Genomic DNA, 18,336 nt, shown 5'->3' with positions numbered 1-18,336 from the left:
GCCCCACATCCTACTTTGGTGCATTGACCCTGACCTTAACTGAACCGCAAACCAAGTTGTGACATTTTAAAATTTGTTTGACTAGTCTGGATCTGCTTTTTGTCTCAGTGGAAAGTGCCATCAACATTAAGGGACTGTAGGATAGGGAATGGCTCACACAGTGAGACAAATTACAAACATACGCACTAATGCTGCTGTTAAATGTTTTGTTAAGTTGCTAGCCAGGCAACGGTTATTTCTAGAAAATAAGTTGCCATCTGTCATTTATAAAAATGTCTGTCTTGATCCTTACTTGAAGTTCCATTACAAAAAAAAAAAATTATGTCCCCCGTAACACATTTTTTGTCTACTTTATCATTTACTGAAATTTATTCTAAAGGAGCAAGTGTGTCAGAATGAGGTTTCGTCCACACAGAAATGGAGTGAGGCAGATTTCCAACATCCCATTTCATCACTACCTTTGCTGACCCTCAGCGTGCACACACATGCAGGTCTGTGTTTGCCAGATCCCAAGTGTTGAGCACTGTCTGTTTGTATAGGGCAGCCTGTTAAAGTGTCTGATTAGAGCTCTGTTTGAACAGAAAGAGGCAGCATCCTATCAGCACACGACAGGGGCCAGCCCGTGATCACCAGTGTCTCATTTGCTGCGGGCTTGTGCTGCAAGCTGGCTCGCACCATGACATCATGGCTGATGACACAAGGACGAACAGAAAGACACGATGACTGACAGCATAAAAAGCACACGTGAACCCGAGGGGCAGGGGGGGGGGGGGGGGGGGGGGGGACACTCCCACACGGCCAGCAGGTTTCCGCCCATAATGCATTTAGTGGTTCTCAGATGCATGTGACGGGATGCCCACAAATTACGCTGATTCAATTGGCAATGACCTTGCTGCTCTGCTCTGTGGAGCAGATGCAGGTCACTGCGGCTAACAGCTGGCAAGCAGGGAGCTCACCACCTCGCATTTTGTGACTTTCCATCATCCAATATAGTCTTTCAAACCACAACGATTTTTCAGTCACCAATGTAGAAATGAACATCGAAATAAATCCCTTACACATAAAATTAAAATCCTTGGATTTGTCAAAGCAAAATCTTTGACTTGAAGCAGCTGTCAGATAATAAGCACCAAAAATGGTGACTTTTTTTTTTTGTTTTATATGGCCGTTGGACCACGGACATGGAACCTCGATTGGATCATCAAAGTAAAAATGAAAGCAGTCGGCTATAATTGAAAATAGTGTTCCTTGACTTGGTTTCACCCTGGAAATACTGTACACATATTAACATTATTCACAGCAGCTGTACATTATTATGTAAACATCTGAGCAATACATAAAATTGAACCTGCCAGAGTTCTTAAAAATGCCTCATTGCTTCGGTGAGACAATAAAGGTCATTGCCCACTGATATTTCGCAGAAACGACCTGTGATTTTTATTGTATACCTGAGGGGGGGAAGCACTTAAAGGTGAAGAGGGAACCAAGACACTGATAACAGGTTTGGTCGGATGAAAATGTCAGAGTGGAGAAAATTATAGATAGGTTGTATTTTGTTTGATTGTTTAGTTGGTTAGATAGCTAGATAGATAGACAGCAAGCTCAATCAGCTAACCAGCTGGCTGCCTTCAGTTTCCATCCTGATGACTGAGGCAGACGGACTCTTTTCTATTGTTTTCGTACAGTGAAGCATATTTTAGGGTTTGGAAAAGCGCTATATAAATATGTTGGATCGTATAAATGATTATAGATCAACAGATGCGATCGATGGACAGATAGACGGTACATCCGCCGAGGCTGTGGTAAATTGCGTTCTGCAAAATCTGCTGTTAATGCGAAACTACTAAGTTTGCCTTTTCACTCGAGGGTCATTTGGTGTGTGGGGCATTTCCAAAGCTGCCAAAGTGTGCATTGGGAAGGACTAATCAAGACGTGTGGGCTTGCAATGACTTCTCTGTGACTGAACCCCCGCCCCCTTCCCTTTCTAACTCTGACTCTTGTCTAGACCAGAGGCTGAGAGTGTTCCCTAAACTCTTAAGCAAAGGGGAGACAGACAGTCTGTCTGTGGCAGAGGACGCTGGCCAGCTCTCAGGCATGACCCCTCACATTTCGACAGGCCCCTTCTTCCCCTCAACCCTTCAACATGACTCTTCTCCCAGTAGCCTTCATGTCTCCACAAACAACCACATCCATAGCAAGTTGTCTCTCTGTCCACTGCTTTGCTCTTCATTCCCTGTAACACATCCATCCCAGTTTATAGGGGTTTTCATTCCTTTGTCTCTTCCACAGCTCTATAAACCCTGTCTGGAATAACACTCCACCGAGCACCTTTTTACAAACTCATTAAATTCTATAGTCTCAAAATGAAATTAGGTTTTCAGCATATTTAATGCAACATGAACATGACATTTCAGTGCGTCTTCATACTTTGTAGTAAATGACGTGCACAGGGGGATGGAGAATTGAGTTAATGGCTTACAGAAATCTTTTTGGTTTGCTCTTAGAACAAACTGGATTAGGATGCCATGAGAGGGATGACGTATGTCATTTCAAACTTTGCCTGATGGGAATGTTAGCTATAAAGTGATTGCTCTGCTTTTAGATTGTTTGACCACCTAGTCTTGGAAATTTCTAAAAGTTTTAAGAATTGGCCACTTAACATAATTTTGACCGCGAGCGTATGCAGGCAGCAGGTGGCTTGAAATGGAGGCCCTATCAGGGGTGGGCAAACTTTTTAGCTCGGGGGCCATATTGATTTCTAAATTTGACAGGTGGGCCGGGTCAGCACAAGATATGGTACATATAAAAAAACGTATATGTTGACAATCCATACCAAACATCAACAGAACAAAAGCATTCAAGTATTACCATACTTTTTTTCATGAGAACAGTGAGATAACTATGGTATATGTCCGGTATGAACGTCCAAGTACGGTATGTTAACAACATACATTGGTGACAACACAAGCAACAAAGTGCAACAATATATTGTCCAAAAACTGCGGCATACAGTACAGGTACAGTATATGAGAAAATATAACAAAGGTAGGACTATTTGCTATTGGGAAGGACTAATCAAGACGTGTGGGCTTGCAATGACTTCTCTGTGACTGAACCCCCGCCCCCTTCCCTTTCTAACTCTGACTCTTGTCTAGACCAGAGGCTGAGAGTGTTCCCTAAACTCTTAAGCAAAGGGGAGACAGACAGTCTGTCTGTGGCAGAGGACGCTGGCCAGCTCTCAGGCATGACCCCTCACATTTCGACAGGCCCCTTCTTCCCCTCAACCCTTCAACATGACTCTTCTCCCAGTAGCCTTCATGTCTCCACAAACAACCACATCCATAGCAAGTTGTCTCTCTGTCCACTGCTTTGCTCTTCATTCCCTGTAACACATCCATCCCAGTTTATAGGGGTTTTCATTCCTTTGTCTCTTCCACAGCTCTATAAACCCTGTCTGGAATAACACTCCACCGAGCACCTTTTTACAAACTCATTAAATTCTATAGTCTCAAAATGAAATTAGGTTTTCAGCATATTTAATGCAACATGAACATGACATTTCAGTGCGTCTTCATACTTTGTAGTAAATGACGTGCACAGGGGGATGGAGAATTGAGTTAATGGCTTACAGAAATCTTTTTGGTTTGCTCTTAGAACAAACTGGATTAGGATGCCATGAGAGGGATGACGTATGTCATTTCAAACTTTGCCTGATGGGAATGTTAGCTATAAAGTGATTGCTCTGCTTTTAGATTGTTTGACCACCTAGTCTTGGAAATTTCTAAAAGTTTTAAGAATTGGCCACTTAACATAATTTTGACCGCGAGCGTATGCAGGCAGCAGGTGGCTTGAAATGGAGGCCCTATACTGTAGCCATTGCTGCCAGATACAGTGCTGTGAAATATTATTTGCCCCCTTCCTGATTTCCGTGTTCTTTCCATGTTTATCACATACAGTGCAAAGGTTTCAGTTCATCAAACCGATTTTAATATCACACAGAGGCGACCCAAGGAAATACAAAATGCAGTTTCTAAATGCATTCATTCATCCATTTTCCGAACCACTTTATCCTCACTAGGGTTGCGGGGGGGGGGGGGTGCTGGAGCCTATCCCAGCTGTCTTCGGGCAGTAGGCGGGGGACACCCTGAACTGGTTGTCAGCCAATCAATAGCAGGGCACACAGAAACAAACAACCATACGCGCTCACACTCACACCTAGGGACAATTTGGAGTGTTCAATCAGCCTGCCGTGCATGTTTTTGGAATGTGGGAGGAAACCTGAGGACCCGGAGAAAACCCACGCAAGCACGGGGAGAACATGCAAACTCCACACAGGAAGGCCGGAGCTGGAATTGAACCCGGTACCTCTGCACTGTGAAGTCGATATTCTAACCACTCTATTACCGGGCCGCCAGTTTCTAAATGCCAATTTAATGTATTTAGACATTGAAAAAAAAAAATCCAAACCTACATGTCCCTATGTGAAAAAGTACCAGTAATTGCCCCCTAATAACCTAATAATGGGTTGTGCCAACCTTGGCATCAATAACTGAAATCAAGTGTTTGCCATAATTGTTGATGAGTGTTTCACATTGCTGTGGAGGAATTTTGGCCCACTCTTCTTCACAGAATTGTTTCAACTGCGCCATATTGGAGGATTTTCTAGTCTGTCCTTGGGTTGTCGCTTTGTGATATTAAAATTGGTTTGCTGAACAGAAATCTTTGTGTGTGATAAAATTGCAAAGGACACAGAAATCAGGAAGGAGGTAAATAATTTGGAATGAATGGATGTTCCTATCATATGAAAATGAGAGATTGTTTTCAAGGCGCTGAACTAGGAGAATGTGAAAATTGCTGTTGTTGTTCAAAGGATAGGAGTTGGCTTCTGGGTTTGCGGTCAGAGGTTTATGAGAAAGGTTTGTGCTTTCCCAAAACCTGGCGGTGACCGCTCAAAGGCACTTGATCTAAAAACACAAGTTCAAGAAATGAATTGTTTGATTTCTTAGCATTTAAATGCCTCAAGTCTTGTTTGTTGATTCACCAAATTCTCTCTCTCACCTTCTGTGAGTGGGTGGTGTATTTTAATATTGTGTAACGCTGAGTGTTCAGATCCGTTCAGAGACAAGGAGCAATAATAACTGTGATTCGATACTGTGGAATCTCACAGAGCAATCTCAACCTATTGACCTGGAATGATGTGAATAGTGTTGCATTTTTAATGGCGAAACAATGAAAAAAAAACTCATTTTCTTGATCACCGGTTACGCTTATTTGTTGGCTGTCTATTATTTGCTTGTCTCCTGTCTGCATAAATTGAAAGAAATGCAATCTTCGTACGCTTATTAGTCGAAACATATTTGGGCACGCCATCAGAATGCTTTTGAAAAAAGGTAAACCAGGTCATGTGCAATAAGATTCACCCTGACCCATTTACAGTAGCAGTGACTATTAAATAGAGCTGCTCGTCCCGGTTACATTTTGAAATATTTATTATTCCACTGGTATGGGCCCATTCCCTCAATCCCATCCCAGTAAAATATGGTTTTGTTTTGTTTTTTATTTTAGCCTTTAAACTCAAAGTAACCAGAGAAGGCCAGGACTGGGACAGAAAGGAACTGCAGGGATATGAATGAGAATATAGGTCATTCAGCTCCACAGATGAAAGATGCATAGCACTGCCTGCCGAGATGGAAGCCGGGTGGAGATGGAGTAAATATAGAGAAGCTTCCATCTCCTCAGCATGGGCAGTTAAGATGACCACAGGGAGGAAGAAAGGAAGAAAAAGGGCCTTTTCATGGGGCGGGGATGAGGTTCTGACAGAACACAGGATATTTAGAGTACAGAAATATACATCTCAAAAACCTGCGTATGGGAGTATCAAAGTATCAACTTGCTTTAATGGTAAAGGGGGAATACAAACAGCAGTCAGCTGTTGTGAGAGCAGCTGCAGCTCACACACAATGCGGTGCTCTGTCTGCTCGTGCCTGGTAGCGATCAGAGGGCCGGTCTTAAGTTCACACTCACGTTTCCAGTTTCCGTTTGTTTGCTTTAGAAGTTGACTTTTTGTGGTCACGTTCATCTCTCGTTGTGCTTTAATGCCGGCCCCGCGTTTTAAATGCGCCGCGCGCACATGCCAATGTAGAAGCTTAACTTGTTGATCCATATGCTAACAGGGTTTAATCATTTACTGTTAATCCCCAAAAGCTGTTCAGTGGACCTTTCAGCAAATGTCATTGAATTGATGTGGGCCCATTACTAATATATATCCATCTACTCTTTCACTGCTATCAATCTGACCATCTGCATATTAAACCATCCCAACACCAACTCAACCTTCACACATTCATCAATACTTCATCCACCTTCATAAAGCCCTCAACTGCACATCTGTGCATAAGACCATCCAATCCTCACCTGTCCGTCAATCAATCCATCTATGAGTGTTGGACCACAACAGCATTACATGAACCGCTGCCATGAGTTTATATTGAGTGTGATTGTAAAGTCGATATTTTCTATCATCAAATAACTTTTCAGAAGTGAAGCTCCTTTTGTGATTACATCCACGAAGCACTTTTAAAACTGTATATCTTTCATTTGCCGTCACGTGCCTAAAAACTCTCAGGAGTGACCTGACTGTATTTGTTGAGTACACACTGTTCAGTTGTGTTAATAATACCAAGGGGCTGTCATTGAGACATTGAAATTGCAGTGCCATATCAGAATTAAGTGTTCATTTATACCCCAGTGGTACAATTAAAAACATTTAAAATACTATGCAGAATTTTCGAAGAGGCTCCACCCAACTAAAGCTGCATTAGATGGCTGGATTTGTCTTTGTAACTTAGTTTCTACATTTTTTTTTTTAATGTAGGATAATGTGTGCTGATCTAACCATTACCATCCCCCCCCATGTGCCAATCACCCATGCATACACCCTACCACCCCACCCCCATTGCAAATCCTTCCACCCAATTCTTCCATCTCTCTCCATTCACCTGGAGTGCTACCTAGTCATCCATCCAAGGAATTGTGCACTCTTTATTCATTTATCCATCTACCCTAATTTTGTTGTGTCCACCCAATGCCATACCTCTTTATCCATTATCCACTACCCATCCATCTACTTAAAGTATCCGTGTCTAAATAATCATGAATAAAGTACTGTAAAATCCAAAAAACATCCACTCATCCTTCCATCTATCCATTTAACTTGGTCCTGGGAAAGTATGTGTATTCTCTTTGGCAGAGCAGTGCAAAAGCAAGAACAAATTATGTTGGGTGCCCCCCCCCCCACACACACACACACACGAAAATAAAATAACAGTGTGTCAACTGTGGCCATGATGTGTTTAAGAACTGCTGATGAAAATGAAATAAAATCAATCTCAAGGGCAGCTGCTCAAGTGTGAGACGGTTCGCTAAAGAAAAAAAAAATCCATCTTCAGAGCCCTCCAAGAAGAACACAGAACAGTATCAGTCTCTTTCCCCCAGTGATGCATCTGTATTGCTAATTTACCCTCTGCTGCAGAGACGCTGAGTCACAATGTTTCCCACACCCTACCAAAGTGACCTTTTTGGGATGCAGACAGGTGTCTGCCCTTCCCCCAGTGATACAGACTCCAAACCGGAGTGACACACACATACACAAAACCAACACACAAGGCTGCTTCCGGGTTACTGGGTCACCCTGACATGCACAGGTCAAGCTGTCATGTCAGGCTTTATTAAAAGCCTGGGAGTCTGGAACATTTAATTAGCACGACCCGTGTTAGGTAAGTGTTGAGGGGGATGGGCACTGGGGTGAAATGGGGTCTGTGACTAGACCTCTGTCAGGCTGATGAAAATGAATGTCAGGCCCCACTTGGCCTTCCCGCAGCTGCAGCAATGTCTTTGAATTGTTCTTCACAGCGTAAAGAAAAATATTTGAGAATGAAATTGCAGATACAATGAACCTCCCTCCGTCACAGGGCAATGTTCCAGACACACACACACACACACACACACACACACACACACACACACACACACACACACACACACACACACACACAGTTGTAAAATAGTGTGTTGCTTATGAAATCCATGCTGTCCATCCATGTTTCAGAAAATTACTTTTTATTTATTAAATGAACGCATTTTGAACTCGTCCAAAAACAATTGCATCGTTGAAGGAATCGTTCAAATGAATTAAAAAGCTAAACTTCGCGCAAACTTCTAGAGCTGAACTTGCCCGCAAACGTCTCAGAAGAAGGTGATTGTGAAATTGCACGAGGTCCGAAGAAAGAAGTTGTGGTGTTGGGAGGCAAAACAACAAAGTCAGGGCGTAGCCAAACACTTTATTTTCTTATCTGGCTATTAACAGCACAACACTAGATCGTACAACTCACTATAGTCGCCATTACTTCTTCCTTTTTCATCTCAATAATATTTTTATAGCAACAAGCACGTCCACCTAGTGGACAGTCAGAGAACATAACAGATGTGATACACGTTTTTGAGACAAATAACATACACTTCCATCAGACATTTATAATTTATCTTCCCAATCCACGCAGAGCCGCAACAAAAGGATGAAAGAGCCACAGGGTGCTGACCCCTGACCTAAACTATTTTTTTGTTGTTGCAAATATGTATGCTCACTATTGGTCAATATACGGCCTGATTGTTGCCTGATGAAATAAGTTGTAGCTGTTATTTCATCAGTGCCTTCAGTTTCATTCATCCGGACGAGGTCATGTCTTGCCACATATTGACCAATTTATCCTCTGTGACAAGCAACTCCAATTAACGATACACACACACACACACACACACACACACATACACACACATTTGATGCAGTGTACCTAATGTTATGGCTGGGGAGTATACATGCTGGTTCCAAAATTGTTCTTAATGATGATTGACGACAGCTGCTAGCATCCCAGTGCCAACACAAAGGAGGTTGATTCAATTTGATAATCAAGAACGCTCCCTGTGGAGACTTGTTGGCGTTTTGTCAGCAATTTTTCCATTGCAACTCATGCTTAAAAAAAAAAAAAAAAAAAAGATAAAATAATTAAAAAAATAAATCACTGGGACATTTGCAGTGAATTATTCCTGCACAAGAGTTTGTGGCAAAATTTAATTAGGTCTGAGTTTGATATGCGCTCATAAGGACTCATCTATTTTGGAGGTATTTTGGCACAAAGAGTAACGGCGCTCCCGCGGTGGCTATTTTCCCAATTTGTTTTAAATTTAGACATTTATGGAATGGCTCAACTCCAGACCAGATTAAATAGCTGGGGCATTTTATTTGGGAGGTACAGGGGATCTTTGGTTTGTGAACAACAGCATTTTGTGATTCTGAATGAGTTTTTTTGTGCCAAACACTGAAGTAAAGGTAAGGAATTACTACTTTTTTATTGCCGTTTTTCAATTTCACTGCTGTGCTATCATAGATTAGTGATTTATGCGTGCACCATTACGTTCCGCTTGTATAAAAAGGTGTCATGTTTACCCCATTACACCCATGTAATGTTTGGTACTCATCTGTTAAAAACACCTATTCAGTTGTAGTCCCACAGTATCTTAAATGGAACCCATACAAGACTCCCCTTTGGCACTCCCCTGCTACATATTAATCAAATCATAATACAGCAACAGCAAAGAATTTGTCGAGTTAAGGCAACAAACAGAAATACCGTCCAGTGACGCTGCACATATTGCACACAACTTCACCACCCACTACATCCATTCATCTATTTTCTGTGATCATTCACTATCTTCACTAGGGTTGCAGGTCGAGCTCGAACCCGTCCCAGCTGACTTTCAGCAAAATGTAGGGTACACACTGGACTGATCGCCAGCCAATCGCAGCATGCAGTATAAACAGTGCATCCGGAAAGTATTCACAGCGCTTCAATTTGTACAGCAAGTACAAGTACAAGTACTCACAGTCAGTGCTGTACTGAATGTTTATAGATAAGTATTCACATTGCACAATTTTGAGCCTTCAATTAATCCAATAAACATGATTTTGGAACGGACAAGGAAGCTAGAGTATTCGGAGTAAACCAAGCACTGAAAGAACGTGCAAACTCTATGTAGCAATGACAAAAGCTGGACTCGAACTGTGAGGCCGATGTGCGAACCACTGCGACAAACACTGTGTCGCTTGTCAAAAAATATTCAGCAACAAAAACATCGATTTTTACAAAATTTGACTACAGCATACCGGGCCTGTACATACTGAAAATTTCAAGGCAAATCTGGTCATTCAAAGCTACTTCTTGTGCCTCTGCCATTCAGCTCCAGCCACAGCGTTGGTGTTGTATAAGTGGCTTTATTATTGCATTTGATGTGTCTGAGAGCGTAACACACGCCTCTCCAGAGACAACTTTGTCTTTTGAAGTAGCTTGCCAGCCAGCGAGTTGGATGACTGATCAGCTGTTTTGGAAACAGGGACATGAGGCTATCAGGGATTTTAGCTCCACAACAGCAAGCAGATGGTGTAGTGTGTGTATACACATTCAAACACATGGGGTTCATGCACGCGTTTGCATCGACATGAAATACAAAAGACTGAAGAACCAGTTCAACACATGAACAATGTGCATACACTCCAGACACAAACCCAAAAGCATGACACATCTAACTCAGATTTAAAGACATGCAGTGTCTCCCTCTGAAGCTGTTTAACATCCACCATGATTAGTGATGAACATCCTCGGTGCTCCACAGTGACACACAACACAGAGCTTCGCAACATGACTAGATGCACAACACTCACAAGTTACTCTCCATACTGCTGATCATCCGTACCCTGTTGCCAGCTGCTTTTCTGTCACACAAGATTACATGCAACCAGGTACTGAACAGTGCCACCCGCACTAACATACACGTTTGCTGAGACATGACCTGAATACACACAGACATGTAGTTTTTGTCTATAACTCTGCCGGTGTATGATTCAGCTGCGCATGTATTTGTCACTGCTGTTTCTGTGATAAACCGTTCCATCACAACAGAAGACAAAGCAAGCCCTTGTGCCGATACCACTATTAGAGCTGAGCAATATAGCCTAAAATTCATATCATAATACAGATTAAATCCCAACCCTATAATGATATACAGTATATCTCAATATAAACACAAGTATAACAATAAAAATGGAAATGGAAGTATTTCTGAATTCATAAAATAGTCCCTTATAAAGCTAAATTGTTTAAAACCTTTCAGTCAAAAGAAAGAAAGAAAGAAAACAAATAGAGTATAATGCAATTTATTACAACATTAAACTGATCTTAAAACTCATACCGGTATTTAAAACTCAGCACTCGAAAGGTGCAAAAAATAGCAAACAACACAAGTAACTCTGCTGATATTGTAAATATTTAATACTCTGGATATACTTATGACTTTATTTTCATTTCCGGTTTTTGGATGTATGTGCTAGCTGTCTAGCCATTGTTTTATTTTCTCTTCAGACAGTCATTAATTTACCTGATAATTTGCTGTTCATACTGTAGTTGATCACTCCCCACTGTTGCAGGGTTCAAGCCAAACTTTTTAAAAGTGTACTGTGCCAACACAGCACTTACTTTCGTGTTTTGCACCTCCAAATTTAAAATTGGCTTAGCCGATACCAAGGCTCCTTCGTCGTCTCCCATTTACTCTTCTTGCTGTGTGTCGCATAATTAGCTACGCCTCATTCTCTTTTATGATAACGATACTTGTCAGAAGTGTCGATTATTCACCTTCATGGAGGCGAGTATTCATGAGGAGAAACAACTGGACAACGTAAAAGGACGTTCTTTAGCCATGCTAGCTAGCCAGCTGCATTCCCCCAGTATTTTCTGAGCCATTGGGAAAGCCGGAAGGATGCGCGACTGTTGAATGTGGATGCATGTATAGCTGGCTGCTCTTTGTGGTCAGATTACAATCAGACTGACGAGCAGAAAGATGAGGTCTTTTAGCTTGTGACTTCCCGATGGTGTCAATTAGCCATATCCTTGATCAATCATTCAATTTATTCCAGGCCAGGCCAACTAGTCCTCAATCTTTTCCATTTTGCGAAGAGACTCCAACACCGCATCCACTTTGCGATTGAGTTCAGTCAACGCATGAGTCCGAGTGTTGATCATCTGCCTCGCACCCTGCAGAAAGGCCGCCAGCTTGTTCCTTTCCAATGAAGCTGCTCCCACCGGCTGAATTTTCTCATTGGATCAGGAAACTGCCAACTCCAAACAGCAGCATACCTGTTATCAGAAGGCCAATATTGTTGATGTCTTCCACGTCCTCTACGGCCAATATTATCGGGCAAACCAAATTCCACTTCTGCCAAGGATCTGAGGTGTGCCCAGCAGCAAATGTCCCAGAGGGGCAAGAAGGCTCCCCACCGCCTGCTCTTTTCGTCGAAAAAAATTTATCTTTAGTGTTGAGAGTCCAACTGCCTAAATCTTGCCTTTACAAACAAAACGATGCTCATTTGGGGTGTCCTGGTATGAGGCTACACTACCATGCATTCTGAAAGTAACCTGTCATGCAGGTGGAGGATTACTAGTCAGTGTGAAGATTTCAGATATCACATCAGAGGTGCTGCTGGCCACAAGCTAAAACTGACTTCGCCAGCTGGACATCTGTGACCCATTAAACAGCTGATAAGCCTAGTGGGCCTTGGAGATATCTCACAACCATGTAAGGTGGGGAAAGAAAATAGCACAAAAACTGCTGTTCATATCACTGATGTGAAATAAAAGCGACATCAAATTCTTGTAAAATAAAAATCTACCAATTCTATGATTAAAAATGGTGTTTTGTCCTTAAATGCGCCGTTTTTTAAATGCCACAAACACAACAAACCACATTATACTGAATTTTCTGATGGAAAGTTTGCAAAGGCACACACATTTTTTTTTAACAATCATTTTTTAAAGGATGTCAAAATATTGCCAGTATAAGGTCTATTCATGGAAGTTGCTTAACAAGTCTTAATTTTGGCTTGAACTTGCACATATCCTGATGCATGTACTCCCCTTTGAGTATTTGGCAGAGATGAAGGCGCGCGCGCACACGCACACACACACACACACACACACACACACACACACACACACACACACACACACACACACACACACACACACACACACATAAATGAAACATGTTGCGGTTCTCTTTTATACTTGAATGAAAGCAGTAAGGAAAATTGATCAAATACACTAATGGATGCACATTAGCAGCGATGCTGTCATACTTATTGACCTATCTCGATGGCCAATCCCATTTGGAAAGGAGGATCCAAACTGGAAACGGCATCCACAGGCAATGAAATTAGATCAAACAAAAAGATCATCCATCGTTAACATCACAGCTAGGGTTTTTGGCATCATTTTCCATTAACACAGGAAAGCAGATACGTGTGTGTTGTGTCAGGGAGCTTGATGATATTTTTTGCGCTGTGGCAATTGGGAGTAGTTTCAACAATTTTGACCCAAAGCTGACCTTGAATGTCACGGGTTAGATTGTATATATGGTTATGTTGTAGAAAAACCACAATCAGGGAGTGACTAGTCTATTTTGGCAAAAGGTTGGTACACAAGTATTGAGAGCTGTTTTTTTTTCATTCTGCTGAATCTCATTAAATTGTTTTCTCCTGAATCGTCTCCCATGGGAAAATGGTGTAATATGTGCTTCTTGATTTGAAGTCTTCTGCTCCAGTTTTCAACGCCGTACAGTGCACTGCAGCGCTGTGACTTTCTTCATCATGTTGGTTGTGCCTTTGTGTGATTTGCACATGTGTTTATATCTGCATGTGTGTGTAGTGTCTGAAAGGGTCTTAATGCCTGAGGCAAACTGGCACACTCGGCGGTTGGGGGAGAACGATCTCCTGTTTGTTGACAGTGCACTTCAATGCATCTTTGGGTATGAAGATGTGTCTATTGAGCGTGTACGTGCGTGCACTGCGCATGCACATAAAACTTGACATTTTGAACATGCTTCAGAGAGTCGTAAATAAATCATCAATTTAGAAGTCAATCCAAAGAGCTCGTGCTCATAGGTGAGCAGGACAATGTGCATATGCTTAAGCTTTGAATTTAATACATGAGGTGGATTTTTTTAATACTGATCTTGGCTGTTAAAATGATCACATTTACAAAGATGATTTGCTGTGAAGGAAGAATGAGAAAAAAACGTGCCCAGGTGAACAAGAGAAGTCACAAACGATCACACCAAACTCACCAGGACACAAGGGAGTGACAACTGGCATGCACTACAAACAGCAGCAATGATCCAACAAAGAATGAAAGGAAGCAAAGAACTAAATAGAAACAGACCAGACAGCGAGGAACACCTGGACAAGACACGAGTGGCTGAGGAAGCTCATTGCTAAACAGAAGGTGCCAAGCTGGCGCAACAGGTGGACACCAAACCCTAACAAGACAGTCATGAACCAAACCACCAGAAAACAAGATGTAACATGAAACAAAAGTAAATATATCAAACAAAACCAGCGTCCAAATACAGATCATAACAAGAAGAGACACACTGGTGTCCTAATATTCATTCATTCATTCATTTTCCAATCCGCTTTATCCTCACAAGGGTCGCGGGGGGTGCTGGAGTTGGAATTGAACCCGGTACCTCTGCACTGTGAGGTCGACGCGCTAACCACCAATAGTTTTTGTCAATATAGCACAATACATTAGTGTCTGCTGTACACAGAGAGCGATCATAGGCTCGCGGAAAGGAATGAATGTTTTATAAAGCTCTCAGGACTGTGAAGGAGTCATCCAGAGGGAGAATTCCAGCTGTTCCTGTTCCTTCCTTCCTCTTTTTGAACTTCCATCCATCTCCTGTACTGGTTTTAACACACATGGATATATGGTAGAAGCAACATTTTTAAAGGCCAAAGATAGTATCTCTACTCCAGCATCGCTATGATCTGGCATTTCATTTGCCCATTAACCCCACTAACCCCTCGTTCAGATGTTATGCTAGCCCCTCTGCTTCATAAGGATCAAAAACCTAATTATTTCCCTGAAATTATATTTTGTCTATTATTTAAGTATTAACATATCGCTACAGTACAGGAAACACAGCGGTATTTGTTTTACAAAAAGGGTAGTTTCACAGTGTGATCTCGGGCAGACGGTAACTGTAAAATGGGATGGACCATGTTTTTTCAGTAGGTGTCAGTCTTGCACCCCATCAATACCGATTGCTTCGAAAGTCGAAAGGAAAAGCCTAAAATAGATAAGCGGATACCACGACGCAAGAAATTCTGTTCTTATTTTACTGATCGTGCGTCCGATAAAACTGCCAACATGCCATTTCATCATTGCTTTGCTCTTTTGGCACAACTCCGCCTCACCGATAGCGGCCACCTCTCTCTCAAAGGATCCTGAATGGTCAAACCATTTCTAGAAGCCTAAAAGCTTTGAAAGATGGGTTTGCGAGATGACAAACAATCCCTGTATTCTTTTGAAACCAACTGCCTCGCAATGTTAGAAGAGTTGACAAGGGTCAGTCAAATGGTCCCTTGGTCTCGACAAATGTGTGTGTGTGTGTGTGTGTGTGTGTGTGTGTGTGTGTGTGTGTGTGTGTGTGTGTGTGTGTGTGTCAGCTGAGTGTAGTGTACAGCAGAGCTTGGGCGACACAAAACAAACCCTGACAAACATAGAAACAGGAGAGATTATGAATAATTACAATCGGCAATCCTTCATCTAGATCAAAACAAGCTGGTAAAAATCTGGTCCCATTCATGAATACGCATGTTTAATGCATGTTAGATTTCGTGAAAAAAACTTGAATATTGAAATGACAAATGTTTGGACTGGTAAGAGGATAAAGGCAAATTATTCCTTTTGTATTGCGTTTGAAGTGTTTGTCTTTGTTGCTGCAAAAATAATGACAAGAATGGAATCAAACACGAGTCTAATAAAGGAACGGTGGGGGATCCCACAGGTGTGATGAGATGGATAGTCGCATGTTTCTGTTATTGTGTTGGACACTGATCTCAAACTCAAGGTCTGGGGACCAGACCTGGCCCATGACATCATTTTACGTGACCTGCGAAGGCAAAATATGCGTGTCGACTTCATATTTCTTGCAAACAGCCTTCACTTTTTTAAAACGCTGAGATATGAGATATGTTACTGATCCCCACTTTTTAAATAAGAAAAAATAATAAAAGTAAATTGGAAAATAGTTGTGGCACAAACAATTTACTGGCTTCTGATTTCAAACCTAGTTATCCACCAATTTGTTTTGAATATGTGATGATATCAGGTATTCATACATTCATGTGGGTTCACAGCCTGATTATAGTTTTGGAATTTTCATTGTAGTGGCCCACCCCACTTTTTATGGACTGTCCTCAAGGGGGAAAAAAGTGTTGTCACACAAAACATTGCAGCATGAATGATCAAAGCAGGAAATGATTACAAAGAAGAGTCTTTTGCAAAGCAGACATCTTTGTATTGCATATACAGTACACATGAGATCTGATGTACCAAAAGAAAATAATAAAAATTCCAAATTGGAGACAACCATTAGGATGAAGCAATCAATACTTTTATAGTCCTCTGAAATGGCCAGACTTAACATTTCATACTTCTGTGGCACTTTGATGGACAATAATAGCCCAAATGGACCAAAATGTGATGGAAATAGGAGATCAATAAATAGACTGGCAGATCAATTCACACCAAAATAATTGGCCGTTGGGTACATTAATACACCCTGTTTATCTCTTGCAAAAATAAGAAAAAAGGCCCCCCTTTTTCAATTTTATCCTCCTTATACAGTATATTGTCGCACCTATGGTGGAAACACAAGAAGACAGATGAGGGATGATCAAATATGCACCGTAGCACTTGGTGGAAATTTGACAACTATTGTTTGGAGGCGAGAATGTGAAGTGTGAAGGTTTTCCGTCTCACTATCCTCTTCCCATTCAGCAGTTCAGTTCAATTCAGTGTGTTTTATATTGAAAAGCTTCTGAAAATACACCAAGCTTTTATTGGTGTACAGTGCGTACAGTGGAGTTAGACATGCTGCTGGATGTTGATCAGCGACTGTCAAAAAAAAAAAAAAAAAAAACGTCACATCTTTGTTACAATTGGTGAGATGCACAATGTCCTGCTGCTATTTCTTGCACACCCCAACGGTTGAAAAGTCTGATCAGGGTTTAGCTATTCAAACAAACCTTGCAGAACAGAACTGAACTTTTATGTGGAGGTTATCAGGTGCAATGTCTCCAAGTCAATTTCTCGGATGACAGCAGGATTGCAGCATGAGTGCTAAAGGTTGTGGATTTGTGTGCTGGATCTCACAGTAGAGACTGGAGGCTAGTACTATTTTTCCAAAAACTCCAAGCAAATAAAATTCAACCAAAATCACTTTTGGGCTTTCCGTCCAAATGTTTTGAATTATTTTAAGCAAATTCAGTGAAAAGTGGGAGGAGACTGCTAGCGCCATGAAATGACATCATCTGAGAATATCTCTCTGCCACAAGACATTCGACTGACTGTCAACAAAAGTGATCCTGGACAAATTGCTCATCGAACTTTCAAGGTTTGGAAGAGGTCTGGTTACAATTGTGTCAGCATTCTCCTCCTACTGAGCCGTCATGAAAAGGGGACCTTTGGAGATAAGGACACCACTGCGTCATCTGTATAGGAATGCAGATGCGTACCTGCATTATCGTTCACTTCTTCATTAATCCAGAAATCTTTCAATTTCTTCATCCCCCAAAACATATTTTATCGTCTGCTGCTATTTTTTGTGACAAGAATATGTACGTGTGACATTATATGCTGTCAAAACATGCAATGTGGTATCCTGTCCTGTCGTCATTTATTCGCAAAACCTGTTTCTATAGCTACAATGTTAATGGTATTATGATAAAAAATTCGCCGCCCCCTGCAAGCGTAAGACCTTTAGGGCTTTTTTTTTTTCAAATTTCTGGTATTTCCGTTGCAGTTATTTTCGGCATTCTTGAAAATTCGACTAAAAATAGGTTATTGGAAACCCACCGACTGCTGGAAAATTTCACGTGGCACCTTGTTATCCAGGTGGGTTGGATAGCTCAGCCCAAATCAGATTAGCTTTATGCCAGATAAGCATGCCAAATCTACATGTAGCTGGAGATAAAATGATTGACAGTGGAGATCATTAAAACAGGAAGGAAAACAATTGTTCTCCCCCTCAGCCTGAATATGAATCATGGAACCAACTTGGATGTGTGAATGTGCAGACAGGATTCTCTGGAGAGGAGACTTGGTCTCTTGTTTGACGTTGGCTCTCTCTTTTTTTTTTGGGGCGGGGGGGGGGGGGGGGACAAATTGA

At 41.6% G+C, this 18,336-nt stretch overlaps 2 long non-coding RNA genes across 2 annotated transcripts in view; one reads left to right on the top strand and one right to left on the bottom strand.

The window, feature by feature from the left end:
• Window positions 1–8,984: 8,984 nt before the first annotated feature.
• On the top strand, window positions 8,985–12,400 carry LOC109525716 (uncharacterized). Its single transcript, XR_002170200.1, has 3 exons — window positions 8,985–8,995; window positions 12,238–12,244; window positions 12,330–12,400. It is a non-coding gene; the product is annotated as an uncharacterized LOC109525716 (long non-coding RNA).
• LOC109525717 (uncharacterized) overlaps window positions 12,355–18,336 on the bottom strand; it is a 20,395-nt gene continuing 14,413 nt past the window's right edge. Inside the window, exon 3 of the long non-coding RNA XR_002170201.1 lies at window positions 12,355–12,413. This is a non-coding gene — a long non-coding RNA (uncharacterized LOC109525717). The remainder of the gene's footprint in view (window positions 12,414–18,336) is intronic.

The sequence above is a fragment of the Hippocampus comes genome, unplaced genomic scaffold (genome assembly GCF_001891065.2).
Source record: "Hippocampus comes isolate QL1 unplaced genomic scaffold, H_comes_QL1_v1.1 scaffold261, whole genome shotgun sequence".
NCBI lineage: Eukaryota > Metazoa > Chordata > Actinopteri > Syngnathiformes > Syngnathidae > Hippocampus > Hippocampus comes.
The sequence above is the reverse complement of the archived record's forward strand: the minus strand, read 5'-3'. Positions and strand labels throughout refer to the sequence as shown.